Here is a 15644-nt window from a genome sequence, read left to right as displayed (position 1 = left end):
AGTGTGGTCGAGGCCGGAGGCAGGGAAGCCAAACTAGAGGCTGCTGCCCAAGTCCAGGAGAGAGGTGTCCTGTGACTGAAGATGGCCGGGGTGGGTTTCACAGATGACGAGCTGGCGTGGATGAAGGGTTATTAGAGCAGGACGAGTGGGAGGGGCTGGGGTCCAGGACTGGGTCCCTGCACTGGGCAGGGGCTGGAGGATGTGACCCAGTGGCAGGCTGCACGGGAGATTCTGACTGGCAGATGCGGTGACCAAGTGGTAAGCAGCAATTATTTCATGTCCCTCAACACGCAGATCTAAAGGCAGTTGGTGGGGCATCTCCAGGGGCGAGCATGAGGCCTGGAAGCCCCAGTCAGCAACAGCTGGAATCCCGGGCAGGGGAGCCAGGAGAGCTGTCACAGCCCTGCCTAGTTGTGCAGTTTTGGCTGGACATTTTCTCCCTTCTGCTCCATACTCAGGCCTCTTGGTCAGACCAACAAGTCTGGGCTAGCTTTTGTCTGCCACGTCTGCCCTTATTCAGGTGCTAGAGTCCAAGAACTGTGAATTCCACGCTCCAGCCAGATCTCTGTACCCAGAGCTTCTTCCTCAAAGCCACCCAGATTTTCTGAGTACCAGGATTCAGTAGGGAGAAAGATATGAAAGTACCAGCTGGTCCTGTGCCCTTTGGAGTCCTCTGTCACCCAGAGAGATGCTTTTTGGGTCTTTTCTGACAGTTCCATTGCCCTTCTCATGACAGAGCAGGAATGAGGAGTGGTGAGCAGGTGTGGACAGCCTCAACAGAGCCCTTGTTGCCTCCCAGACACAAGGTCTGGGCAGATGGTGCACTTCTGACTGGCCAGGCCTGGCAAGAGGACAGTGACCAACCTCTTCTCACAGAGCCAGTGGCAGCTAGACCCACATTTTCCCATCCTTACCAACTTCATTATTGCTGGGTCTGCAGAAATGGCCCTATACCTGTTTAGTAGCTCCAGCTACTCCACCTCTCAGGGATACTCCATTCTTTACATGCTGAACATTGGCTCAGGTGTTTTTTTTTTCCTGTTTGCTTTTTTCCTTCACACTCTCTGGGATTTTTGTACTTCTACTGATGAGCTGCAATCCAGATAGGCTTTGATCAAGGCTTTGGCCTTCTCTTCAAACGGGGTGACGAGCTTGCCCCTGTAACCTATTGTCAGCCAGGACCTCCTTAGGATTTGACTTCTGGAAAAGATTGCTCCCAATCCCAAATCCCACAGTCCAGGGACGTCCAAAGCACTTCCCAAATTTACAGTGAATTCTCCTGGTGCTTTTGCTTCTGGGCTCTTCCAACTATGTAAGCCACTGCTGCTTCAAATGCCCCATGTCCACCTGCACACGCAGTTCACCCCTTCACCGGTATCCATGAGAAATCCACTCACAGGGGGTGTTTGTGAACTTGGCAGAGGCAGAGGGGCCACATCCCACACCCCAAAGCCTTCTTGGCTTCTCTCCCCAGTTTCTGTCATGTCTTCCTTCAGTGTCCTGAGTCTTCTTTCTCCTTCACAGGGCAGAGCAGACCCCCGACACCTCTTTCCAAGCTGACAGTCAGATCTCTGAAGCTCTACTTTCTGCCCTAATGGTTCTCGAGGTGTTTTTCCCAACACAGCCATTTTCTCCCTAGAAGAAATTCTAGTGTCACCTCTTACAATAATAAACATTTCTCTGATTTCACATTTATCATACACAGAGTTGGGGGTTTTAAGAAGTTCCCTCTAGCTATTAGGATGCTTTTGGTGCAAGTTGACAGGAACCCAATGCAAAGTGGCCTGAATAATAAAGACAGTTGTTATTTCACAAAATCCGAAGCCCAGAGATAGGTTGGCTCCAAGCTCCAGGGCCCCAGCTCTGTCTCTTGGTTCTGTTCCCGGCTTAGTCTCAGACTGACAGCAAGACAGCATTGTGGCCAGACTCCACAATGTGAAGAACAAGAAGGGAGGGTCTCTTCCCTTGTCTCTTCCTTTGTAGGGAGGAGACTTTCCCCAGATGCCCCTTGGCAGAACTTGCCTTCCCATCTCATTGGCCAGGTGTGGTCATGTGCCTAAACCCGTAGCCGAAAGGGGCAAGGAATCTGTGACTGCCTTAGGTTAAGCAAGACTCATCTCCTGCTGATGAGGCGTGGTGAGCATCCACTGAGGCATGAGCCTGTGTGAGGGAGGATGGACACCCCAACAAATCTGGGGTGCCCCTCAGCACTCTTGCTGCTCTGTCTCCATCAGATGGCTGGTGGCTGCTTCTCCCCCAGCAGCTGTCTGGGCACCTGCCAAACCTGAATGGCCCTGTCTTTACAGCTCTCCTCCCAACTCTGAACAAAGGGCAAGCCATCACCTTCCTGGAATAAATTATTATGTTTCAAGGAATTAGTGTTCTCATCTGCATTTCCCTGTTTAGAACATACTAGCAGTCTTTTGCAAGTAATTGCAAGGGATATTTTTTGAGAGAAGTTATAGGCATTTGGGGGCTTCTGAAACTTCCATTTCACATGAACTCATTAGAGTCCTTATTTTTTTTTTCTATTTATTTATTTACTTACTTATTTTTGCCTTTTACTAGTTAGGATGGTGGTTCTCAAATTTCAGTGGGAATTTCTTAGGAAGCTTGGTAGAAATGACCATGCCCTCTCCCTCCTGCCTCCAATTTGGAGTGGAATCCAGGAAAATATCTTTAAAGTATGCATTGTAGGTGACCACACTCTGGGACACAATCAGTGCTTTAGGAGAAGGTGTCCATATCTAATATTGCCTTGACAGATTAATTGGGGAGGGGTGGCAATTCTAATTTCATGGAATTCTATTTTTATTTATACAGGGATTTGTTGAATGCAAAACCAAATGTAATATAAACTTTAGACCAGCAGGAGATTTTTTTTTTTCTTGAAATGCATTTACAACTCTGAAAAGAAATCTCTCACCAAACTATCTAACTAAACTTTGGGATGAAATGATAATTGCTTACTATCCAAATGCTAAGTGTTGGGCTACTTAAGACCTTGAACAGCCTAGGCCTGTAAAGGGAAGACTCTGGCACCTGGAGTATTTTCAGGGTTTTAAAGTCCCTGAATTGGACTTCAGTGAATAAGTTTGCTTCTTTTAGAAATGGGGACCGCACCTTGTGAATTAGGTCAAGCTAGCGTTGTACAGCACACTTGCTGTGGAGTCTGATTCTGGGGCTCTGCCCCTCTTGGCCTGTTTTCCAGCAGAGTTGGCAGCACCCAGTGTGGGGGAGGGCTGCAGCCAGGGATGGACTGGAGGTGGGGAAGGTGGCTGTTTTTGGCGGGCGCGGAGTGGCGTGGAATCAAGGGCACTCCAGGGCAGCCTTTACCTTTGCAGTTGGAACTGGGTGGCTTTAAGTTCCGACTCTCAGGGCTTGGAGATGGAGAGTGGGGATCCTTTGGCCTTTTGGAGAAGGCGCCTAGCACTGCAGCATCAGAGGAAGTGTCTGAGAGAACAGGTGGAGACATGACAAAGGAAATACAGGGGCTAAGGCCTTTCAGTCACTGGTAACTGGTCCCCCTCTGCCAGAGGGTGTAAGCAACACAGTAGCATTTTAGAAGTGTCTCTGTGGCTGCTATGGGGAGATTAGATTGGACAGAGAAGCACGAGACAAGGAGATTAGTTAGGAGGAAGTTGAAAAAAATATATGTTTGTTGAATGAATGAATATTGAGATGTGATATTAAGATGTGGTTTTGGGTCCCTGTTCTGGACAAAGGCCATTCTCTGCAGCTTGCACCATGTTCCCTAAGGACTGTGGTGGCTCTTCAGACTTTTGGAAGAGTACAACCCTTCCCTTCCTTCTCTCTGCTGCTGCTGACCCTTCAGATCCCTACTCTTTCCCTTACTGGGAAGTCCCTTTGGCTGCAGCCCCTGAGATGCTATCCTGTTTTTCTCTGTTCTTTCTGGTGTTCTCAGTCTCAAGCTGGCATTAAGTCTGGTTCTGTGCTTTGGTGAACGCCTCTTCTTTGCTTCTTGCAGTCTGAGCTGTGTCTTGCTTAATAGCAAATACTATATTTCTAATAGCCTGTCTGCTTCACATCATATTTTTAGCCAACCAGAATCCCCACCGCAACACCACACATCCACATTCAAAGCACAAACAGGTAATCTCTGGGCCATGGGGTGGCAGCTTCCATGCAGAACCAAGGTGACTGCCCAAGTCTGTGCAATTGTGAGGGGTCACCCACTCTGCTCAGGCCCTTGCTGCTCTTGGGGAACTCACCCTGCAGGTGCCCTGTCCTCATGGTCTTGCCTTGCAGTTTTCCAATCCCAGGATGCTTTCAACATTCAGGAAAAGAAAAACAAAACAAAACAAAAAACAAACACCACACCGCGGGCATTATTCCTACCTAGGAAAGATGAAGGAGATTTCTAGCACACCTCAAAACTAGCTTTTGGAGAATCAAAAACAGGCTTAGATGTCTTAAGAAGATGTCCTTTGCTTTTGATCTAGAAGAAGGAAGGACGATCACAAAGAAAGGCTTGGATTTAAAGTGAATTCTTTTGTCTAGTACATGGTTTATTTTAAATGTGAAAGTTCAAGGTTATAAAAACAAATGGTTTGGATGGGGCATTTGTGAGTTCTGAAGCATAGATATTTCTTCATATTTAGAGGATGTGCTCAGATATTTGTTTGTGCAATTTTTGTCATTGTTGGAATAAAAGAGGTACTGAGGCTGTGGAACATTGCACTTGGAATGATGTGAAAAATAAACAAATGACAGTGCAGGGCCCAGGGTCCCAAGGAGGGAGAGGAGAGAAAGTGTGGCCCTGGCTGGTGTTACCCTCACATGGCCCCAGGACACCTAGTCAGAAAATCTCTTTCTAATATACCAAAACATAAATTGAATGGATTTACTGATTGAATGCAATAAATTAGCCAAGTAAACTGCTGTCAAGATGATAAGGTGTTTCATTTCTCTAAACTTCATTCTCTTTGTAGGAAAACACAGAGCAAATACGTTTTGGGAATATGTTGTGAGAATAGGTGATGTATATAAATTGCCCTCTACAGTACCTGGCACAAAGTAAGGCTTTTATACCTGTGTGTTAGTTTTCCTTTTCTCCTCTATCCTCTCCCCATCTCCCTCTTCAAATTTTTCACACGTCCAAAATGTTCATCTTTTATACTTCGGGAGAGATGTTTTCAGAGATATGTCTCTGGAGCTGAACACTGGCTGGCTGGTTTTCTTCAATGTCTATCCCACTGGACTCCAGCAATTGTGGCCTTGAAAATCTTTGTGCCCATAGCTGCATGTCAACATGAATTATTTCCTATACTTAATTTTTAGAATTAAGGCAATGTGGAAGAGAGTGTGGGCTCTGGAGCTAAACTGCTTGTGTTCACATCCTAACTTTGCCACTTAGTGACCTTGGATAAGTCGTGTAACTCGCTAGGCCTGTTTCCTCATCTGCAAAATGGGGATAAGAATAGTGCTTAATTTATAGAGTTAACATGTGATGCAACAGGTTAATAGATGAAAGTGCTTAGAATAGTACCTAGCACTCAACGCGCCAATTTTTAAAAATTTATTTTTAATTATTTTAACATATTTTTAAGAGACAGGGTCTTGCTCTGTTGCCCAGGCTGGAGTGCAGTGGCATCATCATAGCTCAGTGCAACCTCAAACTTCTGGGCTCAAGCAATCCTCTTGCTTTAGCCTCCTGAGTAGCTAGGACTACAGGCATGCACCACCATACCCAGCCAATTTTTAAAAAAAAATTTTTGTAGAGACAGGGTCTTGCTATGTTGCCCAGACTGGTCTCGAACTCCTGGCCTCAAATGATTCTCCCACCTTGGCCTCCCAAAGCGGTGGGATTACAGGCATGAGCCAACCACCAGGCCTTAGAAGTGCCATTTGAATGTTGGCTATAATGATGATAATGATGTCTCCCCTGTAGACTGTAAACTCTTCAGGGAGTATGTCTAATTTGCTCTCCATCCCTAGCACCCAGCACGAGGGCCTAGTCCATGGACGAGAGCCTCAGCAAATTCTCGTGGGAGGGGTTAATACCTACATGAATTAATAATATCAAAATACTAAGGAATCAATGTGTCCACAAGGCAGGTCCATGTGGATGCTTTATATGTGTGTAGTTTGGGGGGAGAATTCTTCAAATATTACAATTTCATTGTGAAATTTTTGAGCAATTAAACTCAAAAAGCTTAAAACTGTATAGGATTTGCAGTCATGATGACCTACCTGTAAAAAAAAAAAAAGTGTATAGGATTTTCATTCAGATTTAATAACAGCAACTAATTGCTCAGAGTTGGGCACCCTAGTGGGTCAGGGGCACCCTGAATTAGTTTGGGGTCAGACAGGGATTAATGTGTGTCAGGTGGGGATCATCCTGGAAAGGCAGTCTTCATGTCATCCACCCAGGACCTGGAGCATCTTGGAGCCCAAGGAGTCTGACACGAAGGCTAAGCAGCAGCTAGAAGTGCTCTCACAGGCTTGGAAATCATGACCCCAAAAGCCACAGTCATGCGGGACCTCAAGAGCTTATCTACTGAGTAAAAGGAGGGGGTCAACTGCCAGCGCGGGCTGGCTTTGAGAGGGACAATCTTCCGGCCATGCAAGTGGAATGGGGTACCAGGCATACCTGAGCCCAAGAACAGATATATCATCTCAGACTCTGATGTGAGGTCAATATGCTCCTATCCAGATCCAACACTATTATCAACCTTAGATCTGGGTTCAAATCTTGGCTTTCACCACCTATAAGATCCTTGAACCTCAGTTGACTCACTTGTAAAATGAGTCATAATGGCACGTAGTAGGTACTCAATAAATTCATTCAGTCAGTCATTCAGTCAAGAAATATTTACTGAGTGCTCACCTATGTGCTAGGTGCTATTGCAGGCGCCAGGGATACACAACAGCTGACAAAACAAAGTTCCTGCTTTCACATTCTTGGGGCAAAATATAGACAACAGACAAATATACAACATCCTAGATAGTGATAAGTGTTATATAGGAATAAAAGAGGGGATGGAGAGTCATAGGGCAGAGGATGATGCTTAAGATTGAACAGTCATGGAAGGTGATCCTGAATAAGGTGATATTTGAGCAGAGATGCAAGACCATGGAGGGAGTGAGCCCAGCAGATGATAACTGGGGAAGAGTATTCCAGGCAGACAGTCAGTGCAAAGGCCTGGGGGCAGAAGCAAGCTTGGAGGAAGAGTGGGGCGGCCAGTGAGACTGGGGCTGAGGTCCAAGAGATCAGGGTCAGATCGTGTAGGTCCTCTTAGGCCAAAGATGTTGGCTTTTTCATGCTGAGTGACATGGGAGGCCATCGGAAGGTTATGAGCAGAGAAGTAACATGATCTAACTCATAATTGAAAAGCATCGCTCTGCCTACTTTGGGGGGCAGTGGAACAATTAGGAAACAATTGCGTTGATTATATGGCAAGAAATTATGGTGGCTTAGGCCAGGGTTGTGGTAGTAAAGATGGTAAGAAATGGTCAGATTCTGGGCATATTTTGAAGGTAGAGCCAACGGGATCTTCTGATAAATTCCCTGTAGGGGTATAGGGAGCAGGAGGAAAATCATGAATAACTCATGGTTTATGCTTGAGCAACTTGAAGGATGAGCTTGCCATTTACTAGACAAAGAAGACTGAGGGAGGAGCAGGCATTAGGGTTGGACGTGATAAATTGGTGATGAGGGACACCCGAGAAGAGGTGCTGAGTAGCAGTTGGACGTATGACTTTGGAGTTTGCAGGAGAGGTCCCGGCGGGACATGAACATTTGAGAGTTTTCAGAGGATAGACGGTATTTAAAGTCACAAGCTTGGTTAAGATAATCCTGGGAGTGAGAGTAGACAGAGAAGAATCTAGGTTTGCGGAGCAAGCCCTGGAGCAGTCCAGTGTTACACGTCAGGGAGATGAGGAGGAACAAATGCATCCTTCTATTCCTCCTCCTCCTCCTTTTTCTTTTATTTAATTCACTTAGCCTTCACTTGAACAAAGCTGCTTACAATACTTCTTTTGAGTTTGCTCTTTAAAAGTAAAATGTGCACTTTGTAACTTCAAAGACTTTTAGAAAGAAAAAACTCCAAACCCTGGGCTGTGGAAGGCGGCCTCGTGGTGCAGGCATTGAACCAGCAAGGCCGGTGCATCTGGAGATCAAGTTCCTTTCGGGATTAGTGAAATCGAGCTTTTGTTAGCATTCATCTAATGGTGAAATGTCAACTCGAAAACCTCAAAAATCCTTTTCTGCTTCACATCTCTTTCTTTTTTCCATCCAACAGAAAAACTATGTGAAGCCAGAAGGGAGAATCTGAGAAAGGTTTGACTCTTCCTTTGGTGAGATAAACAATCTGTTGTGTCATGGCACCAGCGTAGAAATCCTGTGTTTGAAGAACAGGCTGAGACACAGTGTTACTCAGCATAGTTTAGGGGAGGGCAAAGTAGGGATAGCTCAACCCCTGTGATAAAGATCTGAGGGCCTCAGTGGACCATGGGTTTTCTATGAGTCAAGTAATGACATGACTGTTACGAGAGCCAACACAATCAGAGGTCTAGTGTACTCACCATAGGAGACCAAAATCTCCTGGTTAAAGAGGCTGCTGATTGGGTGACTCCAGCAGTTTCCTACGCTATTATGGGCATTGCATTGTGAGAGAGATTTTGGCAAAGTGTGTGCTACTCAGTGGAGAGAGACCAGCATGGGACAAAGGTTTAAACAAACACCAGGAGTTTGGCCTCAGTGGGAGCCTTGGTTATGCCATAGTCACTGTTTTCAGATATTTTCTAAGGGATGAGGGAGATTGGTTCTGCCTTTCTCCTTAGGGAGAACTAAAGGAGGGAAAGTGACATAGAATTTTTATGGTTACAATGGGCTGCCACGTAAAGTAACGAGCTCTCTCTCTCGAGGAATCCAAGTAGGGGGTGAGTAATCAGTCGTCAGGGATGCTGTAGAGCTAAGTCTTAGGTGGGGCCAGTGGATGAGCTCTGGGAGGCCTGTAAATCCCATGAAAGTACATGCCATATGGAATGAGTGTGTGTGTATTTTTCTGGAGACAATGTCCACAGCTTTTATCAGGTGCTCAGAGTTATAGGACCCTAAAAATGTTAAGAAGGTCTGCTGTAGCAAAAACCTCTAAGCTGCAAACCTGTTTGGCCTCTGTGGTCTTCTTAGACTAAGTTCAATGGCTCTAACTAGCTTGCATAACCCCCCATGCTCTGGCCAAGGGGTCCTGTTGTTGGAAAGACTGTGATATAATTCTAGCTCAGCCACCATCTACTTTTGCGACTCTGGGCACATTGCTTAACTTCTCCTCACCTCAGTTTCTTCATTTGTAAAATAGGAAAAATAAAATCTATCTCAATGGGCCATTAGGTAATGTAACACAGGCCACCCAGTGCAGTTCATGGCTCATAGTAGGAGCTTGGTAACTGTGAGGTCCTTTCCTCACTCCTTTTCTGTGACATCTTCTACTGCCTGTCCCACCCACAGCTGCCCTATTTATCCCATGGCCCCAGCCACGATCAGAGAGGGATAGCTTCCCTGAAGGTAGCTAGTGACTTTTGAGACCTGGCTTAAACAGATGAGGCAGGCCAGTCAGATTTCTTTTGAGAATCTGAAACAGGAGATAGCTGTCAGGAAGCTGGGGGCAGGAGGGGGCTAGAGCTGAGAGGCCATGTTGGGCCATAGCAAGGTATGTGTGCAGAAAAAGCAGGGGGAGAGGGAAGGGGAGGAGGAGGACGAGGGGAAGAAACACACACACACACACACACACACACACACACACAGAGACATATCTCACAGGGCCTGTGGGAAACAGAGGGATATGGGCCTTTGGACAGAGAGGCAGAGTAGGGGCCTCAGTTCCTGGCAGCTCTCTGCTCTCGAGTCTGGGTTCTGTGGGGGTTCAGTTGTCATTGGCACAGCCCCTTTACACTTGAGCCAGCCAGAGTTAGTTTCTGTTCTTTGCAACTCAAAGAATCCTACTCTCTCCCCGTCCGATCTGGCCATTAGGCCCAGCACAGTCTGCTCACCCAGCCGGCCCAGCCTGGGACTCCTGCCTCCTCCCTCGACCCTCCCTGTTCCACTCAGCACTTGAGGTCCAGCAGAACTTTCTTCCTCTCCACACAGCCCTTCCTGGCCACCCAGGACCCAGAGGCCTCTCTTTCCCCTGAGCTTGCACAGCTTGTCCAGCCTTCCCAGCCGGCCGCATCTTCCTGGGGGCAGACAGCGGTCTCCTTGGGGGCAGGGCCCATGCCTCATCTGTCCTCTGCCTAGCCCAGCCTGTGCTTGGAGCCAAGCAGAGTCCAGCAGGCAGGTGCCATTGGCTTTGTCCACTCAGACTCCAAACTGGCTGGACCGGCCTCTCCTCTTGGCAAGGATGTGATTTCAAGTCTGCATTCCTAGACTACTGTGGACTCCGGACTCTTCCCTGGCTGTTTCTGGAGTTTCTTAGGTTCCCTTTCATGCAGCTCCTCCACACTGACTCCTTCCCCACTCCACAAATCAGTTCAAATCTCCCCTCAGACTGAGAACCTGTCTCCACACACCCATAACTAGCTTCTTCATTTGTCACAATTTAATCCAGCCAACATTTTTGGAACATCTGACTTGACTCAGACGTTAAACTAGGCACTGGGGGCCTTGTATAAGAGGGCAGTGTGGGACATTGGTTTTATTAGGTTATTAAGTATGAAATGTCCAATTTCCTTAAGTACTAAATTTGACAGTTGATATCTCTGACATTCCACTTTGACATTTTGTTTTATCTTTATTGTGAAGGTACATCCTGAGTCTTGCAAACACATGGTTTGGCTTGTGTTTATCTTTTCAAATTCTTTTAAGAGCAATTTTTGTGAAACCATGAGTTCCATCATGGAACCAGTGCAGTGCAGACAGCTTGAAATATCAATCAAGTATTTGGGAAGGATATGGCTAATGAATGCACAGTAGGTTGATGATTTGAGAAGTTCAGTTCTGGTGATTTTCATTTGAAAATGAGCCACGTGGACGACCTGAGACCAAGGTGGAGAATGATGAGCTGAAGGCGATAGTGGAAGCGAATCCATCTCAACCTATGGGTGAATTAGCAGCAAGGTTTGACGTTACTATTCCAACAATATTGGACCATTGGAAACAAATTGGCAAGGTAAAGAAGCTGGATAGATGGGTTCTGCATGAATTAAATGAGCGTCAGAAGAGAAATCGTCTCGAAGCTTGCCTTTCTTTGCTGTCACAACATAAAGGTGAACCATTTCTACACTACATTGTAATGTGTGATGAAAAATGGATTCTTTTTGACAATTGCAAGCATTTGTCACAATGGTTGGATAAAGATGAAGTGCTGAAACATAGACCAAAACTGAATATTCATCAAAAACAGCTAATGGTGTCTGTTTGGTGGTCCAGCACTGGTATTATCCACTACAGCTTCATGAAACCTGGCCAATTGATTACAGCGGATGTCTACTGCAACCAATGCAATGAAATGATGAGGACACTTGTGATTAAGCAGCAAAGATTGGTCAATAGAGACAGGTCAATCCTCTTGCAAGACAATGCTTGATCACATGTCCCACAAACAAGGCTGCTCAAACTACAGCAGCTGGACTTGGAAACTCTCTGTCATCCACTGTGTTCACAAGACATTGCGCCAACTGACTACCACTTCTTCCAGGCTTTGGATCACTTCTTGCAAGGAAAAATATTCAATTCTCAGCAAGCTGTGGAAAACACCTTTTGCGATTGCATCGCCACTTGCTCTCCAGACTTCTTCATTGCCAGCAAAAACAAGCTACCAATAAGATGGCAAACCTGCATTGATAGTTCAGGCAGATATTTTGATTAATTGTACTGCTTCTTGTTTGAGATATAATTGACTACACTTTTGATTTGAAATTGGACATTTCATATTTAACGGCTTAAGTAGATGCTGGTTCTGGAGTTTGGCTAAATTAAAATCTAAGCTTGCTTTCTGACAGCTGGTAACTTTGGTTGAGTTACTTGACATCCCCAAGCTTTAGTGTGCTCATTTTTGGAATGCATTGATGTTGATAACAATAACATGACTGCCTTATAGGGCTTCAGTGAGGATTGAATGAGATTGTCCATATGAGGGGCTTAGCCCAGCGCTTGGCATAATAGATAATCAATGCATCACTGTTATCATTGCTGTTATTATTATAGAGATGCATTGCCAGGCCATTGTCTTTGAGGACCTTGCTACAAAGTAGGGGAGGGAGAAAAGCTCCAACTCCAAGCGATAGGTGTCTAATACTGAGTTTCTGTTTGGTATGCGCCAGTGTTCTTGAAGGCTATGAATGGGGTGAGGAGAGGCTGAGATATTGCTTCCCCTCAGTTCTTTGAGTGTGTTGGTAGGGGCTGAGGCTACCAGAATTCCCAACTGACCACCTACAGCCATAAACAGTCTTGTCCATTCACCCTCATGAGCAGGCAGATGAGCCATAGAAAGCTCTGCTCTAATAGGTGTGTGTGAGCACAGGGAACAGGGGAGCTCGGAGGAGGGGATGAACTCATCTGGACTTCTCCAAAGAGCAGTACTGTCTTCTCTGAACTCCTTGCCCGACCCCCACCCCCTGCAGGACTTCTAAGCTCACCCTGGTATCACAGTCCTTCTTACCCACACCCTCCCTCCTCCACCCCCAGCTCATGGTTGCTGAGCGAATGGAGAACTGAGCCTCACCGCCTTCACGCCCACGACCATCCAAGCCCATCTGGCCATGACATCCTGGCCATTCCCTCCTCTCTTCCATGCACTGACACCAGCTTCCCGTTTCTCACCAGTTTTTTTCTGGCTCCTCATTTTTTGTCTTGTTCATTTCCCCTCTTTCTTCTCTTTCCAACCCTTTATTATGCACTCTCTCTGACATTCTTCTCTTAGCTCTCTTTTCTCTTACACTCTCCCCGCAATAAGTTTACACAGGCCTGTGACTCAAAGCTTTCCTAGAGATCCACATTTCTACCATCTATGTCACCAGTCTGGACCCCTCTTAAGCAACAATCCTTGCAACTCCACATTTCTAACCATTCGCTGGACATCTCCATCTGGGCATCCCAGCAGCTTCTCAAACTGAACCCCTACCTTCCTTAACCAACACACTCTCCTCCTTGCTTCTTTAGGGCATTAGCTTCTCCCCACCTGTCCAGAGAGCAAGATGTGGGAGTCACCTGCTCTCTTATTTCCATTTCCAACGTGCGGTTAGGTCACAAGTGTATCGAGTCTCTCTCGCCTGCCCACCTCAACACTGCGGTTACCACTTCTCTGTGGAATTTCACAGGTTCAGCTGTCTAGGTGTTTGGATGTTTCACAGTCAACTGAAACTTAACATGCCCCAGATAAAATGCTAGGTCCCCTACTCCTGTACCCCCAGCTCACTTTCCCCAGGCTTTCTCATGTCAAAAAATGACTCCACCTTACATGCAGTTGCTCAACTTGGTCATCCTTGACATCTTCCTCTCTCTTGAGGGCCACATCTTTATGGGGTGTTTCAGGAGGATTTAGGTTACTGTTCAGCCCAGCCACCCCGCTATGGCCATGTATTGCTCAAACACTGAGGCACTTCCCTGGCAGTTGGTAGATAGCTACTGCCCAGAGACCCCTGACTGCTCCCCCATTACCCCTGCATGCCCTGGAACTCGCCATAATTTGGCAACTGAAGGGTTGATGCCTGGTACTGCAGGGGACCTCCAGGACCAGCTCTAACAGGACCATCACTGGTACCCATTTTAGTTGGCCGGTACCTGGGCCATAGGAGTTGTTAATTATCTTGAAGGCGATCTCCAGTGTTGTTCATTTTAAAGAATAGGAAACTGACTCAGGAGAGGTTAATTAATTTTCCCATGGTTGGGGAGGGGTTTTAAAAAAATTGCAGAGGACGTTGGTACTTTGAGATGGGAGTCTGACAACCTCCTCATTTGCTGACAAATTCATAACCTCATCTTTCCTTCTCCTTAAAAAAGTAAAAAATACATACAAAAATTAAAAAAAATCCCAGTGCCTGGGCCACAACCCATGCCAATTTAATCAGAATTTTGGTGGGTAGGACGCAGAAGTCAGTGGTTTCAAAAACTTCCCAGGTGATGCCAATGTGTAGCCAAGTTTGAGAATCAGTGCTTCAGGGCAGTGGTTCTCAGGCCTGACCTGCCATTTTGGAATCACCTGGAGAGTTTTAGCAAACCACGAATGCCGAATGCCGAGGGACACACCCTAAACGAATTAAAACTGATTCTAGCATATAGCCAAGGGTAACAGCCTCTGCTTTAGAAGATGAGGGTGGGTTTCAGGCCACACTTCTGTGCCTCCCACCTCCAAGTGCTGGACTGCAGAGGGCTTTCTTTACTTAGTGGGCAACAGCAGCTCCCTCAGGAGCTGGCCTAAATTATGCTAGATCATCCAGTTCCCTTAGAGAAGAACCCTCTGTTGCTATGGTTCTTATTTTGGTTGTGAAATCAAATATCTCATTGCTAAACTTGCTTTCTGCTCGAAGAGGTAGGGGGAGAGGGGGAGAGGAACAGGGAGATTGATGCTTTGTCTACAGATTTTTTTGGAACTGATTATATTGAAATTTGCCTTATAAATTCCAAGTCCCTCTTTTTTGGTCATAAATGAAGACTTACAGAAGCATTGCAAGAATAGTACAAATAGTCCCAAACCTTTCAGAAAAGGTGTAAGTCAGTGCAAGATTATCCCTGCTTTGTGCTTTTTAAAGTCCAGATCTTGGCTGGCATTCACAGGTTGTGGCCACTTCCCAAGTAGTATATTTTGAAGCGGTAAGATTTTCTCTTGTACAATATTATCTGCTCAAAAAACTTGTAAGGGGTTCGAGGGTTGTTCACATTCTTGCATGTATAAACATTTTTTTTTAAGGTAGGTCTTAGAATCTTAAGATCCTCAGTTTTTTGTTCATTATGTCAAAATCCTTTGAAGGAAGGAATAGTTGCCCAAGATTTCTTTTTTTTTTTTGAAAAATTTGCATTTGATTTATTTGACCTATTTCATAGTGATGCCTATAGACCTATTTTTCTTTAATTTCTATTTATAAGTTATAGCAGTGCTACTGCATAGATATATAAAAGTTATTTGGATATTTAAATCTTACCCTTTAAGCTTTTCTTCTCTACTTTTGGTTTTGAAATATTTCATGCACACAGAAAAGTTGAAAAATAATAAAACATTGAACACTCATTCTCTCTTCATGTGCATTTGTCCATTTTTTTTGCTAGTTGGTGATTAAAATTTCCTGTTATTCTAATAAAGCTTTCTTTAAAAAAAAAGAATAATAAAAATAATTACTGTATACCCTTTACCAGATTCTCCAAATATTGATATTTTGTCACATTTGCTTTATCCTTCTATTTACTACCTATTTTTTTTTTTTTTTTTTTTTTTTTTTGAGACAGAGTCTCACTCTGTTGCCCAGGCTAGAGTGAGTGCCGTGGCGTCAGCCTAGCTCACAGCAACCTCAAACTCCTGGGCTCAAGCGATCCTCCTGTCTCAGCCTCCCAAGTAGCTATGCCCGGCTAATTTTTTCTATATATATTTTTAGCTGTCCATATAATTTCTTTCTATTTTTAGTAGAGATGGGGTCTCGCTCTTGCTCAGGCTGGTCTCAAACTCCTGAGCTCAAACGATCCGCCCACCTTG

Source organism: Eulemur rufifrons, chromosome 6, assembly GCF_041146395.1.
Source record: "Eulemur rufifrons isolate Redbay chromosome 6, OSU_ERuf_1, whole genome shotgun sequence".
Classification (NCBI taxonomy): Eukaryota; Metazoa; Chordata; class Mammalia; order Primates; family Lemuridae; genus Eulemur; species Eulemur rufifrons.
The sequence above is the reverse complement of the archived record's forward strand: the minus strand, read 5'-3'. Positions refer to the sequence as shown.